General features: G+C 36.2%; 1 protein-coding gene and 1 long non-coding RNA gene across 2 annotated transcripts in view; one reads left to right on the forward strand and one right to left on the reverse strand.

Annotated features, from left to right (window-relative positions):
* The window catches only part of LOC138028300 (TNF receptor-associated factor 4-like), a 230,650-nt gene that overhangs the window by 49,944 nt on the left and 159,787 nt on the right, over window positions 1–20,919 (reverse strand). The window lies entirely within an intron of this gene.
* On the forward strand, window positions 2,304–3,658 carry LOC138030189 (uncharacterized). Its single transcript, XR_011128044.1, has 3 exons — window positions 2,304–2,407; window positions 2,767–2,933; window positions 3,303–3,658. It is a non-coding gene; the product is annotated as an uncharacterized lncRNA (long non-coding RNA).

Raw genomic sequence — 20,919 nt, forward strand, 5'->3', positions numbered from 1 at the left:
CTCCCAATTTTTTTTTGCTGGGAAGTTGCTAAGATAAAAATGCAAAGTTAAAAATATTCTCTGGAGGGGATTTACAGCTACCTTCACAATTTGAAAAATTTTAAGGTGGCTCTGAATCCACTCCAGAGAATTTTATTAACTTCTCAGATGATTTCTCCTTGCGTGGTCATCACTCCCCAATAACAAATTTGGGAGTCACCGTTTTGTTTTTGATGTCATCGTTTTGAAGACAGAATAAAGAGTGTATTGGATGGCTCATTGGTCGCTATGGTAACCTATAACGTCTGTTTAGCCAAAATTGGTGTTTTCATATGATACCATAACTTTTCCGTTACGTGAAACGGTGTTGTAGGGGCAATCCTTCTATACGTCATTTCCCTTAAAGTTGTTTTGAAACTAGTTTGAACATCTTTCTTTTGCTTTGGACAGGGGGATCCCTTCTCCAAAATGGCGGCCGAAATTCAAATAAGTTGAAATTAAAAACGTATAGCAGCACTAGATAAAACGCCTTTACTTTAGTAAACCCTGCAAAGTTTCACGTGGGTATTACAGTGTTATACAGCCGAGAAAAATGTAAGTTGAAAAATGAAAAATTTACAGACGTTTGTATGACTGGGGGTTTCAACTTAATTTTTTTCAGCTGATATAACAACACCTTATACGCTGAAACTTTGCAGGGTTACTAAACTAAAGTGCTCTTTCTATTCTGGTATCTGGTTTTTTCATTCAAATCGCGTTGCCGCCATTTTTGGAGAAGGGTCTATTATATTTGGGGAGAAGATAACTGTTGGAGTTTCTATAAGGGTGACAACGGATTCTTGAATATCGTAGATGCTTCGTTTGGGGAGAAGACGTTTTAAGAAGGTCATGGCATCACGAGAATGCAACATCAGTCTCGTTTTCCCCTTTTACAGCGAAGTAAGAAGGCGATCCTCGCAAGGTGTGTGAGTGAACACGTGAAAAACGTCGCAAGGATCGCTTCCTTGCGAGACGGTCAAAAAAGAAAAAGTAAGAGACTGCTTGCAGTATGGATGAAGTCAAGAAAGGTTGGACAAGCTTTAAGACTGTTTTACAACTATAACTGATATTTTTCAGTAATAGCAGATCAAGCACTAAGCGAGATATTACTTGAATGGTTAAGAGCTGGAACTCAGGGTTTTCACATATTTATTCTTAGTTTGATTTTCACAGATCACATATGGAGGACTAGTTACTGATGCTTGGATCAGGGGTGCCTTACAACCATTCTTAGAAGATTCTTCTCGCCCGTGATTCTTGAAGATGTTACGAGTTTTCTAGCTCAGGTGAGAACCTAAATTGTATCAAATTTTCCGTTCACCAAACTATAAGGCTTAAAACTGCAGCCTGTATTCTGAAAAAGCCTGCAAGCTTATGAAAAATGTGAATTTGTTTCTAAGGAGAGTCCACCTTAAAGTTCCTTTATCCCCAAAATATTTCTGTCGCTAAAACGAATCTTTGCACCTGTTCGAGACGCATTTTTCTAACAAATCCTTTCATTTTGTAGGCTTCGAAAGTTGCGGAAATCCAAGCATCTTTTGTTCACGACCGAGTCAGAAGGGGAGTGGGTCTATTCCTGATTTGACGTCACAAACTGATTTACATTGCATTAACTCTTTGTAAAAATGCATGCAAAGTAGATTGTGATGTCCAATCAGGAATAGACCCATACCCGTCTGACTCGGTCGTGAACAAAACATGCTCGGATTTTCGCAACTTTCGAAGGCTATGAAATGGCAGGATTGGTAGAAAAAAGGAAAAATGGCCGGAATGCGTCTCAAACAGGTGCAAAGAATCATTTTAGCGAAAAAAATATTTTGGGGTTAGGTGCACTTTGTATTGTAGGATTTAATCGATGTTTGTACACTTCCTCCTAATCTTCTCCTGTAACTTCTGTCTCTTTAAGCCCAATCAGCGAACGGCTTTCACTTCCCTTACTTGATCAAACTTTTACAAGTTGCTTTCCTTTTTTCTCAAAAATAGCCCTGACTTTTAATATTTTCTCCTTTACAATTAACTCCTAATTTGCCTGTCACTATAGCTCATATTAAGAATGTTTGAATGTGACAAGGTGACAAGGTAACAAGGGGCTGCTTGAATGCCGCCAAGTAATTTACTTGGTGACCATTTTCGAACAAAATCATCACCACAATAAAGCATTCTAGTGTTTATAATCTCTCAGTTGGTACAGTCAAAAAACTGTTTAACAGTGAGGAGAAATTACTTCTTGATAATGGAAAATAGTAGGGTGAAGTTCTGTTTAATCCTTGTTGTATGCTGTTTCTAGGTACGATTTCCCTCCTACTACAGGGATTGTGTTGATAATCTACCAATTGTTGACGAGCCAGAGATATTTGGAATGCATAACAACGCAAACATTGCTTTGCAGGTGAGAGAGGTAACGGACTACTAAAATTTGTATTAATAGATGATTTTCACCTGACGTCACAGCAGCCATGTTGGTACACAGAACAATAGAGAAAAAAGTCATTTGGGAATGCGACTCTCTTATAATGCAAAACAGAAGTAATAATTTTCTATTGTTTTGTGCACCAACATGGCCTTCTCATCACGTGAGTGAAAACCATCCATTGGGTTGACAAAGTCAGGTGGCCACCAACACAAGCACGCAATGTCTTTCGGGTGAACATGGACCTTAAACATATCAACACTGCGTTTTCAACTTGTCATTACATAGGCTCGATACCTTCGTAAATAATCAACTAATACGAGCTCTTTTTTTTGCAGACTCAAGAAAACTAATGCCCTGATAAGTGCAGTGTTAGAGGTGCAACCGCGTGTGGAGGAAGCGGTAAAACAAGCGATGATATTGTGTACGAGGTCGCTGAAAGCATCCTTTCTAAATTGCATGCTGCACTGCTGTTATCAAGAAGGCAGACAAAGCTATGTTTGAGGTAAGACTAAATGGTCGTGGGTCACAAGATCTTTCAAATCAATATGAGAGGACAAGGTCAATCGTTCAATATAGAAAAAAATGGAAGCTGACTTACTAAGGTTTTAAGTAGTTTTGTAAAGAGAGAGGAAGCGTTCTAATTGGAGTTAACTGTCAGTGTGTATCCATGTAGAGTCCTCAGTTCTCCGACTTTCTTTAATTGAGGATATATGGTCAAATCTTTCTGGTATTTTGCTAGCATTGAACTCGTGATCATTTTTACCTCAATCCCTCATTCTTGGTGGGTAATATCTTAACAGTTTTAGAAAGAAACAAAATTGTTAGAGTGATGTAGATGAGTTAATTGTAAAATGTATCTTTGTATTTTTAGGTCATTCCACAAACTTCGTTGCTGATCTACCGCCCAACTTCTGGACTGAAAAGGGAACACAGATCTGTTGTGTCTTCTGGTCGAATAAAAGACTGCAAAAAAAAAAGAACTTCACTTGTCGCCTTAGCTTTTAGAGTTATTTGGACTTCCATTTCTTTTTTATGTGAAATCAACTGATTTATCATCATTGATAGTTGAAGGAAACGTTAATGACAACACATTCTCTTCTCGATTTCATTGTTAACATTTAAGGCGTAAGTGTTTGAGAATAAAAGCAGTTTTCTTCCATAAATAGCTTTTCAAGACGACAATTCGTTTTGAATTCTTGTCATTCGCCATTTCTGAATGTGCGAAGTTGGAAGGGTCTTGTACAGTTTACGTTTGACATTTTTATGAATAAAATGGTGAACTTAAGAAGTGAGAGACTTATATTTTGTAGAGGCTCAAACTCCCTATGACTGATGTTTCTTTTTTGTAATTTGTTCTCGTTACATTTGTGCTGGAGTGATCATATTAAAAGCATTGACAAAAATTGCAAGGTTATTCAATAAGCAAAAAACCTTTCACTTCAGACTTAAGGCTTATGAGGCATTGGCACGAATGGAAGGAATTGATGAATATATGCATGAAATGAGCAGAAATTGATGAATATGCATGAAATCGTTCAATATGCTTGAAATGAACAGGAATTGATGAATATGCAGAAATTGATGAATATGCATGAAATGAGCAGTAATCGATGAATCTTCATGAAGATCGATGAATATGCATGAAATGAGCAGGAATCGGATGAATATGCATGTTTTTGTTCAAATATGCATGAAAAGCAATTAATATGCATGAAATGAGTAGGAATTTATGGATATGCATGAAAAGCAATTAATATGCATGAAATGAGTAGGAATTTATGAATATGCATGAATGAACAGAAATTGATGAATATGCATGAAATGAGCAGGTTGAATATATGAATATGCATCAAATTATTCAATATGCATGAAAAGCAATGAATATGCATGAAATCGTTCAATATGCATGAAATCGTTCAATATTTAAGAAATGAACAGGAATTGATGAATATGCATCAAATGAGTAGGAATTTATGAATATGCATAAATGAGCAGAAATTGATGAATATACATGAAATGAGTAGGTTGAATATATGAATATGCATCAAATTATTCAATATGCATGAAAAGCAATGAATATGCATGAAATGAGCAGAAATTTATGAATATGCATGAATGAGCAGAAATTGATGAATATGCATGAATCGTTCAATATGCATGAAATGAGCAGAAATTGATGAATATGCATGAAGATCGATGAATATGCATGAAATGAGCAGAAATCGTTAAATATGCCTGAAATGGAAAGGAATTGATGAATACGCATGAAGTGGACTGGAATTGCTTGATATGTACAAAATGAGCTGAAACAATGAATGTATGAAAATTGATGAATATGCATCAATGCATGAATATGCACAGGAATGAGCGGGAATTGATGGGTATGCATGAAATGGACGAGAACTGATGATCACTGAATCACTTTGTTTTTACCAGGTTACCTCTCTGTAGTCAAATGTCGCCTTTTGTTCAATCAAGCCCCTAGACACCTGGATCAAAGACTCGTTTCTTAGATGTATGCTTATCGCGGTATGGAGAGTTCTAGTCTGTCAGGTCATAGAGCAGCTGATATCCAATTTGATTAGCTTGCTATCAAAATCTTAAACGAAAACAAAAAAAAAATTAAAAGGATAAAAGATACCTAGGAACAACTATCATAAATGGTTTGTTCTCTCTCCTTTCCCTTACTCGTTCGTTGCAAACTTAAAAAAAATTGTCTGACTACTGTGGCTACATATAATGAAATGAAGATCTAAAAAAAAAAAAAGATGTGTTGGTGTTCACTATAGAAAAAGAGTATTTCAAATAAAATGAAGGTAAAGCACATTTTTCACTAGTGGTAGACATATACGTTTAAGAGACAAAAACGGATTAAAGCTATTTTGTATTTAAAAATTACTTTTTAAGGTTGCTGAGAGGGAAGCGTTTCCATAAAATCATTTTAGTTACCATAAAAAATTATTTATGCAGGAAAATATACTGCGACTCTTACTAAAAAGTTGGACTAATGAGAATGCATTTAAATGAAAACAACGTGTCTTTTTAAAATATTGAGTTTGCTTGTCTTTTGATCATTGGTAGGTTTGAATGTATTATATCTTATTTTTATGATTTAGATATCTTAAGTATCAGGAATTACATGAAAACTAAAGTATTCTAACCAAAGAAAAGAGGAATCAAGGGATTTAGAGAAAATGGAAATGTAATGGTCTCATATACAAAAGATAAAGCTGCTGTGCAAGGAGGGAGTGGTCAGGGTCCATTAGAAGTACATGCCCTCATGAAAACATGATGACTTTCATGTAAATTAATGAATTGACTGGCGTTCATTTAAATACATATTTCTTGAAGGGAAAACTGTTCTCAAAATTCTCTTTTACACCGAGTTGCTATTACTTATTTGTCGAGAGATTAAAATAAACGTTCTCGTTTTTCTACGTAGCACTGTTAGGGAATGTGTTGTTTATTAGGGTTAGGGGAGGGGAGGGGAGGAATGGCAGGGGGTGGGGAGGGTCAGAGAACTGAGCAGAGTGTGGTGGGGAATGGGAGAGTGAGCTGTAATTGTCTTGTCTTTAAAATCTAACAGTTGTGTTCAATATTTCAAGTTTATTTTACAGGTGTTACTTGCTAAATTGTATTTCATAATGTGCGTTGTACTATCTATCCAATGTTTAATTTTAGTTTTGGGCGTTTACTTGAAAGAATAGTTTATTTCAATTTCTTTAATATTTTAAAATACGGAACCTTTATTATAAAAAACATTATTTTAAACGTTATCGTAAAAAATGAAAAGAAAATCGAACGGAAAATTTGAACGTTTTTTAAAAAGGTCGTAGTCAACAGGTGTTGTAATTAAAGGAAAAAATTAAAAGGCAGAAACGATTTAGGGATAGACTTTAACAAAATAATCTGATGTAGCGATCGATAGGATGTTGTACTTACAGTCTGAATCCTACTACTTGGCTTTTCGAGTCTTGATTTTCCACTGGTTGTATTCTGCTTGAAATTTTCTGTTTGAAGTTTAAATTAGGCAGAATCATAAGAGCGAGTAGGTGGAATTACTTTATTTAAGGAATGTAAAAACGCATTTACCTTTTCAAAAAATGTTTGTGGTATAATTGCTTGCTTGAGTCATGGAGATTGATGTTAATAAAGTTCAATCTTCAGGATTCGCAATGTCTTCCTGCAAGGAGATAACAAAAAATTGAGTTAACAATTGGCTGCGTAACTCCGTTATCTTTGTGTATCCATTTCTTTTGTAGGGTTAGGGCATGTTTTAAGGTGAAAAAAAAATTCACTCTAATCGTTTCCAAGATATTCTTGATTTGCCAAGTTATCTTCATGCGCATGCTAAACAATACGGAGGTGATGTAATTTGAATGTCACTAAAATAAGGGGATATGTTTTAAAAATTATTGAAGGTCATTAAAAATGAGACGAAAATATTTTATTACGCCATATGCAGTTTAAACTACAAGGCCAAAGGATCGGAGTGTGAAATCGTGGGCGAGAAATCAAATGATTACTGACTTGGCCGACGTTTAGGGGTCATTTGAAAAGGCTGAGGAAAAATGCAAAAATCTGTTGCTATAAGAGAAGAGATTCATAACGACAAGGAAAAGAAGAGTTTGATTACATTTTAGACAAATGGTAAAGTTACGAGACGTTTACTACTCTGGAATGACAATAGTGTGATTTATGCATTTATATTTTAAGTGTGTGAAAGGATACATTCACTGTTTATTGAAAAACGAAAGTGCGTTAAAAGTAAACGCCATTGTTATGAAAATTATATTGCATTCCAGAACAATGGAGATGAGGCTTACGTTAATTTGAAGTCGCTTAATTAAAGTGGCACTGTAATATTTTGTTTTACGAGTCCTGAAAAACTCAGTATTTATCAATTTTTAGCAGGAATTTTTTGTCCCTTCACTTTTTAAAAATTAATTACTTAATTTACTTATTTGTAATCTTCACGTGGCAAATTAGTATTGTTTTAAAAAAAAGGTCTCATATTTAAAAGCACCAAACTTACATCACGACTGAAAGGTGTGTAGAGAGAATGGAAGGGAAGGTGATGAAAAAAAAAAAAACAGAGGTAATGAACTCATGTACTCATGTACTCATGTACGGGTAGTGAGAAGGAGGGGGGAGGGGGTGAGTGGGGCTGGGGGAGGGTAATAGTCAAGTGTGGAAGAGAGGGCTTCCTAAAATTACATGTCCTTATGATGCCATGGTGGTTTTCAAATTATCCTGCAAAATTTGTCAAACATGGTATACTTCAAGGCTAATACTCGAAAGTGGACGATAAAAAAATGGCTAGCCTCTTTGCATCAGTAACTCTCAGATTTGTTAAAAGTACTTTCACGAGGAACGATTGCAACACTTTGTCATTGCGTTGTTCTTGCCTGATTTTACAAAGGAAGTTGATGGAAAAATTATATTTTTTGGCCGAAACCTTGTTTAAATGAACTGGTCGTGTTTTGGATGATTTGCGGAGAACGCAGTTTGTTTGCATGATAATCAAAAAGCGTTGGGTTCATGATATCGTTGTAGGGTTAGGATGGGAGGGGTGGCAGGGGCGGGGTATGAACATTTAGGCAACTCAGCGGGGAGGGGTGGAAGAATAGTGGTTTGAGGTTAACGAAATCCGTGCAGAGCGTTTAAATTTCACAACTGGGTTTAAAAAGGTGAATTCTTAATACATTTTTTGTTCCGGCTGCTATTGTACTAAAGTTTAATTTAATTTTGAAAAGGAATAGTGTTGCTAACTGGGATCACAATTGTTAGCACCCATTAATGTCAGCTGGAGATTAGAACGTCTCCGACAAGAAATGTTTATGCGTTAGAACTGGCAACTGGCAATTGTACTTACGATTTTAAATTGCGATGTCCGACTTCTAGGTGTATGCCAGCTGCAAATTAAACTTGCTACCACCTCAAAAGATCTGCTCAAAAATGGGTTTAATTATGTTAGACAATCAAATTTCATAATTGCATTTGCCTTGCGAGATGAATTTTTTTTTAATGAAAAAAGTTTAAGGATTCTACTTACGTTGGTCAATTCACGATTACTTTCTGGCTGCTATGTTGCAAGGAAACCTGGGTCGCCTATAGCAAAACTAAAATAAAGTATAAATTTCATTAAAGGAACAAGTCGGAAAACAAGACTGACTGAATGAGAATTAAAAAAAAAAAAGGGCACTTACGGTTGGCTAGTATCGTCCGTGTATATGTTGCCATGAACACCTGCTTTAAAATGGGATAAATTAGGTTAGGTAATGGTATTCAAGGCATCACCGATCTCGAAGATTTTAAAACAATCTTAGTTAATTTTATAAATTATTGTTTGAAGTAATCATTACCTGGACTTGAAAGTTGTGCTCTTTCCCTGCGTCGGTCGTGATCTGTTTCACCTAAAAAGTTGTGGGCGTAGTGTGTAAAGTACATGTATAAATGAGTATGGGTCATATTAAATGATCTTAATGTCTTGTTCAATGACGCTTACTGTGATATCACCAAAGCCGTTCAAGTTAATTTGGAGAATAAGGTTAGGATTTACTTGCATGATAAAGAACTCAGATCATCCATTGGTCTCGTTGAAGTCCCTGATTCTTGAATTGATGGGATGTGTGAGGAAGAGATGAGGCCATGTAGTTAAGAGCTGAAAATAAACAAACATGAGTAAAAATGAACGTTTCATTTGACAAAAGGGTTACTTATACGCTTAGTTACAGATAGAGGAACGTGTCTTAAATGAGTCGAAGATTATAGACTACATTCTCCGAAATCTTTTTCCCGCAAAGGAACAGTGGGATTTTTTCTGAGCATTTTGGAAGATCATCCAAAAAGAGATTTATTCTACATTCAGTGTAGAAAAGGTTCCTTTCGTATTTAAATTGTAGGGTGAAATCGCTAGTTATACGGGCAGAATCGACTCTGACTCGGTAAGAATTTTCCGTTATTGTTAGAATTAAGTGTTCCTGAAGGTATGGGGGTTGACGTTGTTGAAAGTGTATTTGTACACAAATTTAATGCAAAATTAAGTGGGCATTTTGAACCAAAAATTAATATTTAGATTTTAGAATTTCTATGTGCAATACATAAGTTTGAAAAAGAAGTTGTTGTGGTAAAGGATCTGCATCATGTGTTGTCGGGTATTGGGCGCTAGTGTAGTTCGGAATTGGGATTGGGTTGAACTTGTGAGGGGGGGGGGGGAGATCGCGTGTATGTACATTCAGTGTTGTTTACAAGGGAAAGGAAAACTCGGGATTTGATGTAAAAAAAAATTAATTATATAAACTATGAGATGAAATGAAATGGAAGCACAAATTATTTAAGGTGGTACTAGTGTATGATGGAGTATTTTTGAAAATTGGCCGAGTCGGAAAATACCATACAAATTTGTTTGTCTCCCCAAATTTTGAATAAAGCATTGTTTTTATTCTTTTTTGGGCCCATTGAAAGTCCCAAAACTGGAAACAAATGCTTATGCAAAATTTTGCGGAGGGAGAAAAAACGAAGAGTATTATGGTATTTCCGACTCGCCAAATTGGGAACTAATGAAAGGAAAAGGGTTTGGGTGAGCAATAATTTTGAGAGGGGAGGAGGTTGAGAGGGGCATTTTATTAGGTGAAATGTCCTTATGAATAAAATTGATAGGGAATTGAGTTTCCACAAAAGTATAGCGTCTTAGTCTAAGAGAGTAGGGTTGAGATGGATAGATTGGTGGGAGGTAGCAAGGGGAAATGTATGTTCTCAAAATCATGGTGTTGGGATATTCAAGGTAAGAAGTGGGGTTGGGATAGGTAATGAGAGAAATATCATTTAAAGGCCTAGGGTTTCAATGATTTTAAACACGACGATGACTAAAATGGCGTGATTTACTCACCAAAAAGGAGACGACAAAAATTTTAATGTTTCGCGAAGAAGAAAAATAATGAGAGGTCATAATTATGGTCTGTCGTTACAGGCCTGACAGCGTTTATTTAGCGGTGTCTTAGCACCGTCGTGCTATTTGCGATAGCCGTCAGAAAGGTTTACGTGGTGCCGAGAAGCAATAAATAATGCTAATAACTATGTGTGTTTGTTCTTGTTTTGTCACGGTAAAAGAAACGTTTTATCACATTGTAATGGTTTTGAAGGTTATCAATTTCTTGCAGAATTCAAATTGATCGGATCTGTCGATGTAACGTAAAATCACGTGAAAAACATGGTGAGCAGTAGGATATGTTAAGGGAAGATACGTGGTGTATTTTGTCATTTAGTGGTTATCTATTGCACAACATTATGTAAACACGGTAAAACCTTCAGGGTTAGGGTTAATTGTATAATTACTGAACGTTTTATACCTTCTTTAAAAAAATTTGAAACAATAGAAAAAGAGACACCAAGTACCTACCATTTTAAGAGTACTTACCGCTAGCCACTAGTGCAGTGTATGGTTGGGGAAGTGCTATTGAATATGCACTGGTTGTGACTTGGTTTGCTGAAATGAGCTTACACAGTTAATCCGAAAACAAAATGTTGTGTGGACTTGGAAAAATTTCATGGCTAAAAAAAAATAAAATAAAAAAAAACTCTTGAATTAAAATGGCGAATGCCGCGTGGAAGTTTCATGGGGGCTGACGTTTTGTAAACTGCTGTTTTGAGAATAGATATTTTTTAAAGATCGATGTAGATTGCTAATGGACAAAAAACCAAAAAAAAAAAAAAAAGAAAAAAAAAAAAAAAAGGACAGTAGTTATTCAGAACCGTGTTATTTTAACGGAAAGTCCAAAATCTTGGTTGAAGTTGAGAAAAGTTATGGATTTTGATCGTATCAAACAAGAGGACGAGTGCTAAGTTTGCTTAGATAACATTCAAGTCTATATGGAGGTCGTAGATAAATTATACCTGGGAGTTGGGGTGGTTTTTTTTCTTGCTTGCATTTGGTCGTCATCTATTCTGTTTGTCCTTAACAAATGATTGTTAGGTTAAATAAAAAGTCGCGAATGATGTACTTACGTTCTGTAGACTTCAATCTTGTTCTCTATTAGAAGTCCGCACTCAGCGAGTTAGCTCTTTTTTTAAATGGATTTCTGATATACAAGAAATATCTGAATTTGTCAGTTGACATGTTCTGATCGTACTTACTATGTGAACGTTATGAAACCTCAAATCTTTCCATGATGGTCTTGTGGCAGTAGATGTGTTTGAAAACGTAATGGGAACGCGAGACGGATTCCGACGTTAACGGACCTAATTAAGGAGGATGAAATACATGATAACTTTGCAAAGGGTATGAAATCGTCTACTTACGGTTTGGAGATCTTGAATTGACTCTGTCAGTTTTGTTACAAGTTTCCTCGGAAGGTTGTAAACTGTAATAATAAGTGTAGTTTTTTTCAGAAATGTCCACTAAAATCAGTGACTAATAAAGTAAACAAAAATAAATAAACAAAGTAGTTTGCTGAATTTCTAATGATCCAGGGTGCAATAATAGCTAGAACTGGGTTGGGTTAAGATTATATGATGTGATAAAGTAGTCTTTTAATCGGTTTAATAGTTTATCATTTATTGTTATATTTATTCATTGTTTTAAAATTTCTACGGAGTGGACGTTGTCCGGAAAAAAGGAAGAGAAGACAAAGAGAGATGAGAAGGATTTGCAAATCATTTTATATTATCGTGTGAAACCTTGGGAAAAAAAAGTGTTGTGCTGTTGGCTACAAATAAACACTAAATTACAATAGGTTTACCGATGATCTCTTGGTCGTTGTGTCTAAGGTTCCCTGAGCAGTTTTTGGAGGCTCTGATCATCGTGTTCTCAGCGGCTGGTAACATGTAGTTGTAGCTAGCTTAAGGAAATAAGCACATTGAAAGCACAGGAACGCTATATTAGTTGCAAAAGTAGCGCGAGATTTTCTAAGGGATTCTTTAGTTGCCTGCAGCAACTGTAATGAATACTATAAACGTACGCGGAGGGCAAACAGGAAAATAGCTGCCTGGTATGAAAAGGATTCACTGTGTGGAAGATACTAGGGGACGTAGTAACTGGAGAACCAAATTCATAGTCTTCTGCAGAGAAGAGTTATCTGGAAAATGTACGGAAAAACTTGACACATTGTGGATGCACAAACAAGTACTTACAGTTTGATGTTGGAAGTTTCCAATAATGGCGAAGGATTTGAATTTCCTGTAATGAGGGTTTAGATCTTGTTAGAAATAACATGAGAAGTTAAGTGTGAATATTATTATAGGGCGTGTAATTAAGGGTATTGAAGATTTTTAAAAAAAGTACTTTCGGTTAGCATGGCAATTACTAGCGTTTTAAAATGTCTATACACTGATTGTGGAATGGATACGCCTAAACGTTTTAGAAGCAAAAAAAAGTGGGACAACATTTCCGTGTTAAGGACTTTTTATTATAGAATTCTACGGGTGATTTAAATAAGTAAAGGCTATTAATTAATGATGTACTTACGGTTAAGAGATCTTTTCACCGCAAACTTCTTGGAAAACTGAAAATATAATAAAGAAGTTGTAAAACAAGGTGTATTAGTGATTTTGGAAATTTGTGATGATCTCAGTAGGGTGTAAACGGTCTCGTCTCCAGGACCTTCGCCAAAGTGATGGGAAAGATCCTGCACTGACGACTAAATTAGGCAATGAAGATGAAATGTGACAAGTCGTTTCTTTAAAATTAGTTTCATAGTTATTTCTTTTTAATTTATATTTTAAATTATTGTTTACTGGTTATCTTTTTAATTATATTTAGTTTTTTTTTCTCTTAAATATTATGAATGGGTAAATGTGCGGAATAGAGAAAGAGAGATTGTTAATTTTTGGAAAATAGAGTTTATTTATCGTTTGAAAATCGGTGGATTGTTGATTAGTTGGAAAAGTAGTGCGATATTTGAGGGAATGCTTAAATTGCAACAATTGTAATAACATAAGAGACGTGGCTAAAACTCCAATATGGTTGGAAGAGATAAGGCTATGAAGAGGAACATACTGTGCGGACGTTAGTGGTGGGTGTGACAAGTGAAGAGCCATGCACATTCCATCGTCTGCTGCGGACAAGACGTGTCAGAAAATGAAGCGAATAACGGGACATAATTTAAAAAAGGTATTTTTCGGATGACGAGTATCAAAAGAAGTACTTACATACAGTTTGATGTTGGTAATCTCAAAATGACTGTAAGATTTTACTGTTGAAACTAAGGATGAGAAGAAGCAAGATGAATGTGAATATTATATAGGGCATTAATTTTAGGCTAGTGAAAACGAAAAATGTACTTACGGTTTCTGTGGTAATAACTGGCGTTTCTTGTCTGTAGACTGGTTCTCTAGTCAATACGGCTAAAAAAAATGACACTAGATAGGGCTAACATTATAAAACACGATAAAGTACTATTATCCAACTCTACGAGTAATTTAAGTACGTAAAAGCTATTAATGATACTTACGCTTTGGAAATCTCTAAATGCAATTTCTCAGTTTTGTTGCAAGCTGCAAGTTATGGTAACATAGCTACAACGAAAAGGTCTGTCCGTGATCTGCGATATTGGGCCTGGTGTAAGTGTCTGATGATATATGGTGCAATACTACACGAACTAGAACTGGGTTTGTTCAGGTGGAGGAGGTCTGACAATATTAAGAGGATAACGTACCATTCTTTTTCAAACTGCAGTTTTTTTTTAAAGTACATTGAAATGATGTGATAAAGTAATTTTTTAAAATTCTTCTAAATCGGTTTTATTTTTACAAAGAATGAGACGGAAATCGAAAATGGCTGTAAAAATGCATGGAGTCCTTGAAATTAAGCAAGGCTGTTAAAAAGAACTTACAGTTCTATGTCTCCAGTAAAAGGTGTGGAATTAGAAGTTTCTGTAAAATGCTTCCAGCTACAATTAAATATAAAGAAGTTTAGTGTGAATATTAATATGGTATTAATTAAAGCTAGTATACACCAAAGAGAGTACTTACGGTTTCCAAGGCAATTACTGGTATTTCAGTAGTCCATATACTGGTTTGTAGATGGAGGAAAGCGGCTAAAACTTGAAAATAAAGAGGACTGATAATATCAAAATGGAAAAGTAATCTACGAGTCATTTAACAAAAACGCACAAAGAGTACAAATATTTCTCCATCTTGTACATTTGTCTGAACCGTTTGTAAGTTGTACAGTTGCAGAGTTACTTCTTTCTTTCTTGTTTTTTTTTCTTTTTTTTCACCAAGCAGGTCGCACAAAAATTTTCACACTATAGGGAATAACCTTTCCTTTCGATAAATTTCTCTTGATGATTGACGCGGTCTTTTAGTCGTTGTAATGGGAAGGAAAATTAGTTAAAATACTACGCAAAATTCACATGCAAAAAGACAGATAATACGTTAGATATGGTCAGGTAGGGTGTACTGCATTCTCCATGATTTTTATATTGCTTAGTTGTGAGACGGACAGATACCGTTGGTGGAAAGTATAGAAATATCGAGGCCATTTGCATTACGGACAATTCAAATACAATGATCATTTTTACGGGATAAGGAAAGTCCTTACGCTTCGAGTTCTATAAGTCTAAAACTGTGTGCGGCAAGACAAAATGTTCCAAATGGATTACATAGCACATAACGAATTCAGCTTTAGTTCAGTTAAAAGTATTCATGGTTTGCTCCAAAAGATGAAGCGATAGTTCAGGGTTCGGGGTACTCAAGGCATTTTGGTACCAATTGGCTGGTTGTATATCAGGGATCGGAGATGGCTTAAAACGAGGCCTAATAAATGAATACTGGAATTCAATAGTATAGTTCGCTCATGATACTAAAGCTAAAGTCACAGACCGGTTCGAGAAAGGGTATAGTGGTTTTGCACGGCAGCCATGTTGCGTGACAGGAACAATGGATTCTTTTTTTCGTATGGGATGTAATGTTAGTTCTAATGCAAAAGATTTTAATTGTTAATGACATGCAACATAGCTGCCGTGCAAAACCTCTATATCAAGACAATTTTTGCAAAAATCCAATTTGGGGAATTGTGAGTGCTTTATGGACAGGCAATCTAAATTTAACTGAGGGGGAGGGATTCGACATGACCTCATGAAAACAATCGGTTTAAATGACAGGAGCAATAACAGCAAGGTGACACACGCTAACACATCACGCATGCGCACAACCATTTCACCTGGTCAATTAGCAGCCATGGACAGCTGTTTCGGCCTTTCGGGCCTTATCAGAATGGCGTAGCTAACATACCAGGCGGGTGTATATAGCACCCCTTTAAGTGGCAGCTTCACATGCCAAACATGTGGTAAGCTGGGTTGGGAACAGCAAAACTGTTCTCCCACGGCAAGCGTGTGGGAAGGTGGATCACATTAAGAGATGGGTGTGTCACGTAAATTAAAAGGAGCAATATGCTCCTTCACATGTTTGGCATGTGAAGCTGCCAGTTTAAAGGGTGCTAGACACACCCGCCTGGTATGTTAGCTACGCCATGCTGATGAGGCCCAAAAGGCCGAAACAGCTGTCCATGGCTGCTAATTGACCAGGTGAAATGGTTGTGCGCATGCGTGATGTGTTGGCCACACCGGGTTGGTGTTAGCGTGTGTCACCTTGCTTTTATTGCTCCTTTTAAGGACGTTCGCGCTAATTGTTTGTGCGTAACGTTACTGCGCAGGTAACGCGACTGTAAGATGTCACGCATTACTTCGAGCATTAGTGAAGTTGAGGTTTTAAAACCTTTGCAAAAACCGTGGACGATAAGTCTTGCACAGCGTTGGATCAGAGAAGATCGTGATCAGTCAAAATTGATTTAAAATATTTATGAAAGTCAAGTAGACTACTGCACGACTGATATTCGCGAGGTTTTATCAGTCGTGCACTAGTCTACTTGACTTTCATACAAATTTTTCAAGCATCAGTTCAAATAACATGGCGATAAAAACGCCTAGGAAAAAATTCCAGGCCGGCAAAAGAATGGCACATCTGTTTCCGAATCATCATGAAACTTCAAAGAGAAGTGAGCGGGAGGATGGAAAAGCTCTGGAAAAGGTAGCTGATCGAGTAGACTAGTGGCTGAAAGTTTGGAAAACTCGAGGACGAACCGTTGCGTAAATTTAATGGGGCTGTTTCTTTTTAATGTTTTTATTACCCTACGAACTTAAGTTCACAGTGAATGCATGTTTTTAAAGTTCTTTTACTTTACTTTCGTGAAAATTAATGAGCAGTATTTTCTTCCTCGTCCGCTTGAATAGTGCGGACCTGCGTGGAAACAATCAGCGATTGAATCTCACAAAAAAACACACTCCAGACGATGAGCATGACGGCAATGGAGAGATATTATACAAAACACCAACCAAATGAAGATGACCGCTTCTTAAAACTTCGTTGCTATGCTCGAGAAAGGTTTTTTTTTTTCGGTAAAAACCTTTCATCTCTTCAACGATCGATCCTCTCTTGGGTTCCAGTCCCTGCCCGACAGGTCACGCAAAAGCGTGACAAACGAACTTTTCCAAGAGCTTTGCAAAATCACATCGATTTTACTCGTTCAGATCATCGGTGACCCCTATTTTTTTAATCATGAATCACTTACTTTACTTACTATCTACAAAATATGATGAAATGAAAAAATTCTCACCGTAAGAAGTTATCTTTTTTTAACATTTTCTTTCCTCGTGCCATCGAATTCCGGTAGTGGTTGCAACGGATAGAGCTTACGAAAACGCTCGTCGAGGATGAACTCTACTGTTTACCACATCCCTAGCGGCATACAATTATCTAAAAATCTCACTCCTAAAAACCTATGCACGGAAACTTTCACTCCAACAGTCTATTTTTATGATTTTCGATGGATGAGCAGATGAGCCTACATCTCGCTATATGACCGATTTCTCGAAATTAAGGCATTTTTCCACTGCCATTTTCTCCGAAACAAAGTCGGTGACCCCCATTTTTTTTTTTTCATTTTTGGAGTAAGTACTTTATGACCTAACTCTAGGCGAGAAATGAAGAAAATCTCACCGTAGGAAAATTTTGGCGCGAACGTCCTTAATTTACGTGACACACCGATCTCTTAATGTGATCCACCTTCCCACAACAAAGGAGACTAATGTCACGCATGCGCATCATCAATGGCAAATTCAATTTTATTTGCATTGTGATTGGTTGAAAACCTTCGAGACAGTCTTAGAACGCGGGAAGAAAAGATGTCGACGCTGTCGCTAGTTGTAGTTTTTATTGCATTCACTTTCAATGCTATCTATGCACTTGTCGTACAAATACCGAAAGGAGATAGACAAAAGCTAGAAAGACCTCGGCAATTCCTTCTACTTGGGAAAGTCCTTTATCTCGGATGAAACGAAACATGCTTAGATCGGCTGTTTAATGATGTGGTGTGCTCAGACTAGTCAAAGGATTGCGCGAAGTTGGAAAAATCTTACCTTATTCGCAACGCGTATGGTCATGATTGAATGTGCAAATCACAATATTGAATAATGTTACGTATTAAAGTAACTGGAACCGGCATTAAAATTTTCCGCTGTGGTTTTTTTCACGTGGATACCCGCGCTTGAAGTGAATGCAAAACAAATTTGCCAGGTTGACGGGATTTGCTTATGGCGCGTCAGTGGTAAATGAGCTTGTAATCCGTTCAAAGGATGTCACAGCTTAAACTTTATCAATGAATGGAGTTATGGTAAGTAACAGAAAAACATGACAGAAGAATTTCGTTTGTTCTCTCTTTGACGCGAATACATCCTATCCGGACGAAAGAGTCATTTTGCAAAATGTCAATCGGTTTACAGCTTTTTCTGTTTAAACCGAACTCGGTCATTAAGAGTACAGGACTTTTGTCTCCGACGTTCGTCCACGAAAAGCTGTCAACAGGTGATATTTTGTGAGCCAAAGATAAGGTTTGACTAGAGATACTCTCGGTAAAAGTGGCACAGCGAATACTGAACCCCGACGTTTCGACTTCTTCGTTTACCAAAGTGCTTTTCTTTGTCGACGAAACAGTGCTTGTTTTTTCCACCATCAAGTGTTATTTTCTCTGGACTAAGACATCAAAAGTCTCTGTATTGTTAATGTGTGATTTTCATACCGTCTGGACATTTTTTTGTCTTTTCTCCTCTTGAAATGTGGACTACAACCGTGTATATTTGAAGCGCAACTGAAATTTTCTTACCCCAAATCATTAATGGCGTCAGTGTTCACGTTACTTTCGGTCAAATCTCAGCAAATATGTCTTGGTCCAGCGATCGCCATTAGTATGGAAAGCACATATTTGTGAAGAATCGAACTGCTTTGAAAGTTTTCCTTCAAAAGTGGCAGGGCGCACGAAAATGCCCTGTGAAAGTAAACCTAATTTCCATCGAAACTTGGCACTTTGAGATGCGATGATTCAACTCTATCCAGTTGCAATGCATTCTTAAATGCAATGTACTGCAAGTAAGACTCTTGCTTTTATTGCAACAAATAGTAGTCCCAGCTATTAAAATTATACTTAATTACATAAAAAATGTTTAGTTAGTGTAGTAATATTTACAAATAAAAATGCCTGCTTACCACAACTTTGCACTGCACTTTTCGATTTGATGAATTTCTTACTTTAAATTTGAGGGAAATTGTAGTAATTGAAATTTTAAAGATATTTACAAACTGTATAGTAAAATTTACATGACAAGTAATTATTGTAAAATATAATTTTATTCATGATGATTTACATGATAAGTAATTATACATTATATTTGTAAGTAATGTATATTTTAAAATTTTCATTCCCTTGTGTGGCTGCCTTGCATGGGTGTGTGTGTCACTATTTGCATCTTTCTGCTTTTGGAATCCCATTTCATAAATAATACAAATATAACAATTCTTTAAACTTTGTATGGTGAATGGCAGCAAAAATAAACAAAAACCAGGTCAATTAAACTTTTTGACACACAAAACAGCCATAATATTCAGGTATACCTTCTCTTCAATTTCTTCTGCAAGTTTTTTGCAGTTACTATAAGTTGCCATACACCAAGAATGAAGTAAAAAAAAAAATTTAATGTCGGAACACAAAATGGTGTGTGATGTTCCATCATCCTAAATCAATGTATATTAATTACTTAACACTGTTGGAATCAATATTAAAATAAATTTAATTGGGACACATTAATTATTAAATACTGGCTCAATTACTGATACGGTAATATTATTGATGTACTATATTTAATAATCCCCTTTCACCCCTAAACCGGCCATACTTAGTATTTAACTCATCAATAGGGAACCCCCAGGGGTCAATGGGTTAATTAATAGACTAAAAACATTTAAGACTGCAATGGCTGCACATTTTGTACATTTTCACCCTGGTTTAGGTAAATTTACATTATTCTCTGCAGTGAGATAGTAACTTACCACAAAAGTGAGCAATGAATATGAATGAGCATGAAATGCTCACATCAAAATTAATAAGTAGTTAATATTGTGTCAGAGTTCTATCACAAAGTCTGCTTTGCCTTTAATTGCCCTTTTAGTTTTAAACATTGCACATAAGACAAGACCTGCTTTATGTATTTCCAGACATCCCAATTTTAATTGTACATTTAATGTGGGTGTAATTTACATCTACAAATGATCAAGTGAAATTTTTACCTCCCCAAAGAGAACTCATTCAGAAAATTTCATTTCAGTACAACCTACAAGTCTGATGGCAGTGACCACATCATTCCTCACTAATGTATAGATTTCCTAAGAACATCAACATCACTTTTGCGGAATTCGCTGGTAGCATAAATGATGAAAACAATGAATAATTACTATGGCTAGACTTAATGGAGTTACCATAGATCAAGGACAGAATTATCCAATAAAGTAATAAACTGGAGCTTCATTATTGACTCATTGTAGCATATATTATCAAGCATGCCTTCATGATCAGTTGATGTATCTAAGAATAATGTTTTGGTTCCGTTAAATGAAAGTTCTTGAAATTTTTAAAGGTATTGTATCTTGAGAGTGTTTGCACATGAGATAAATGCAGTGAACCAGGTTGGCCTCAGACACATACACAAAATAGAGGTGGCGCGGCTGGTATTAAATTTCTGTCGACATATCTGTTGAGATAAGATGTTCTTTCAAAGGACTGAGGACATCTCATAACTCTAAACGATCAATGCAAGAAAGTGAATGAAGTGACATACTTCCTTCCAGCGCTGCATTCAAGTTGGATAAATCGAAGCCTGCGAGCTCGAGGGATATATTTTGCAACCACGTTAGATAGTACTCCCTTCCCAACAAAGGAATCTGGCCTTTGCGCGGGTCTTTTCGCACTTTGAGCATTTGTTCCGATGCATTCACTTAAATGGAGAAATAAAGCTAAAAAGTATAAAAGCTGACTGGAAGCAACTTCAGAGGCGTTGCTTCCCCGAGCAGACTAAAAGGGCTGCTTGCAAAAAGCGTAACGAAAGAAAACTTTCCACCGACTAAAATGCCCCTTGCAGAATCTTTCCCTGTCACTTAAAGTT

Source organism: Montipora capricornis, chromosome 13 (genome assembly GCF_036669925.1).
Source record: "Montipora capricornis isolate CH-2021 chromosome 13, ASM3666992v2, whole genome shotgun sequence".
Lineage (NCBI taxonomy): Eukaryota > Metazoa > Cnidaria > Anthozoa > Scleractinia > Acroporidae > Montipora > Montipora capricornis.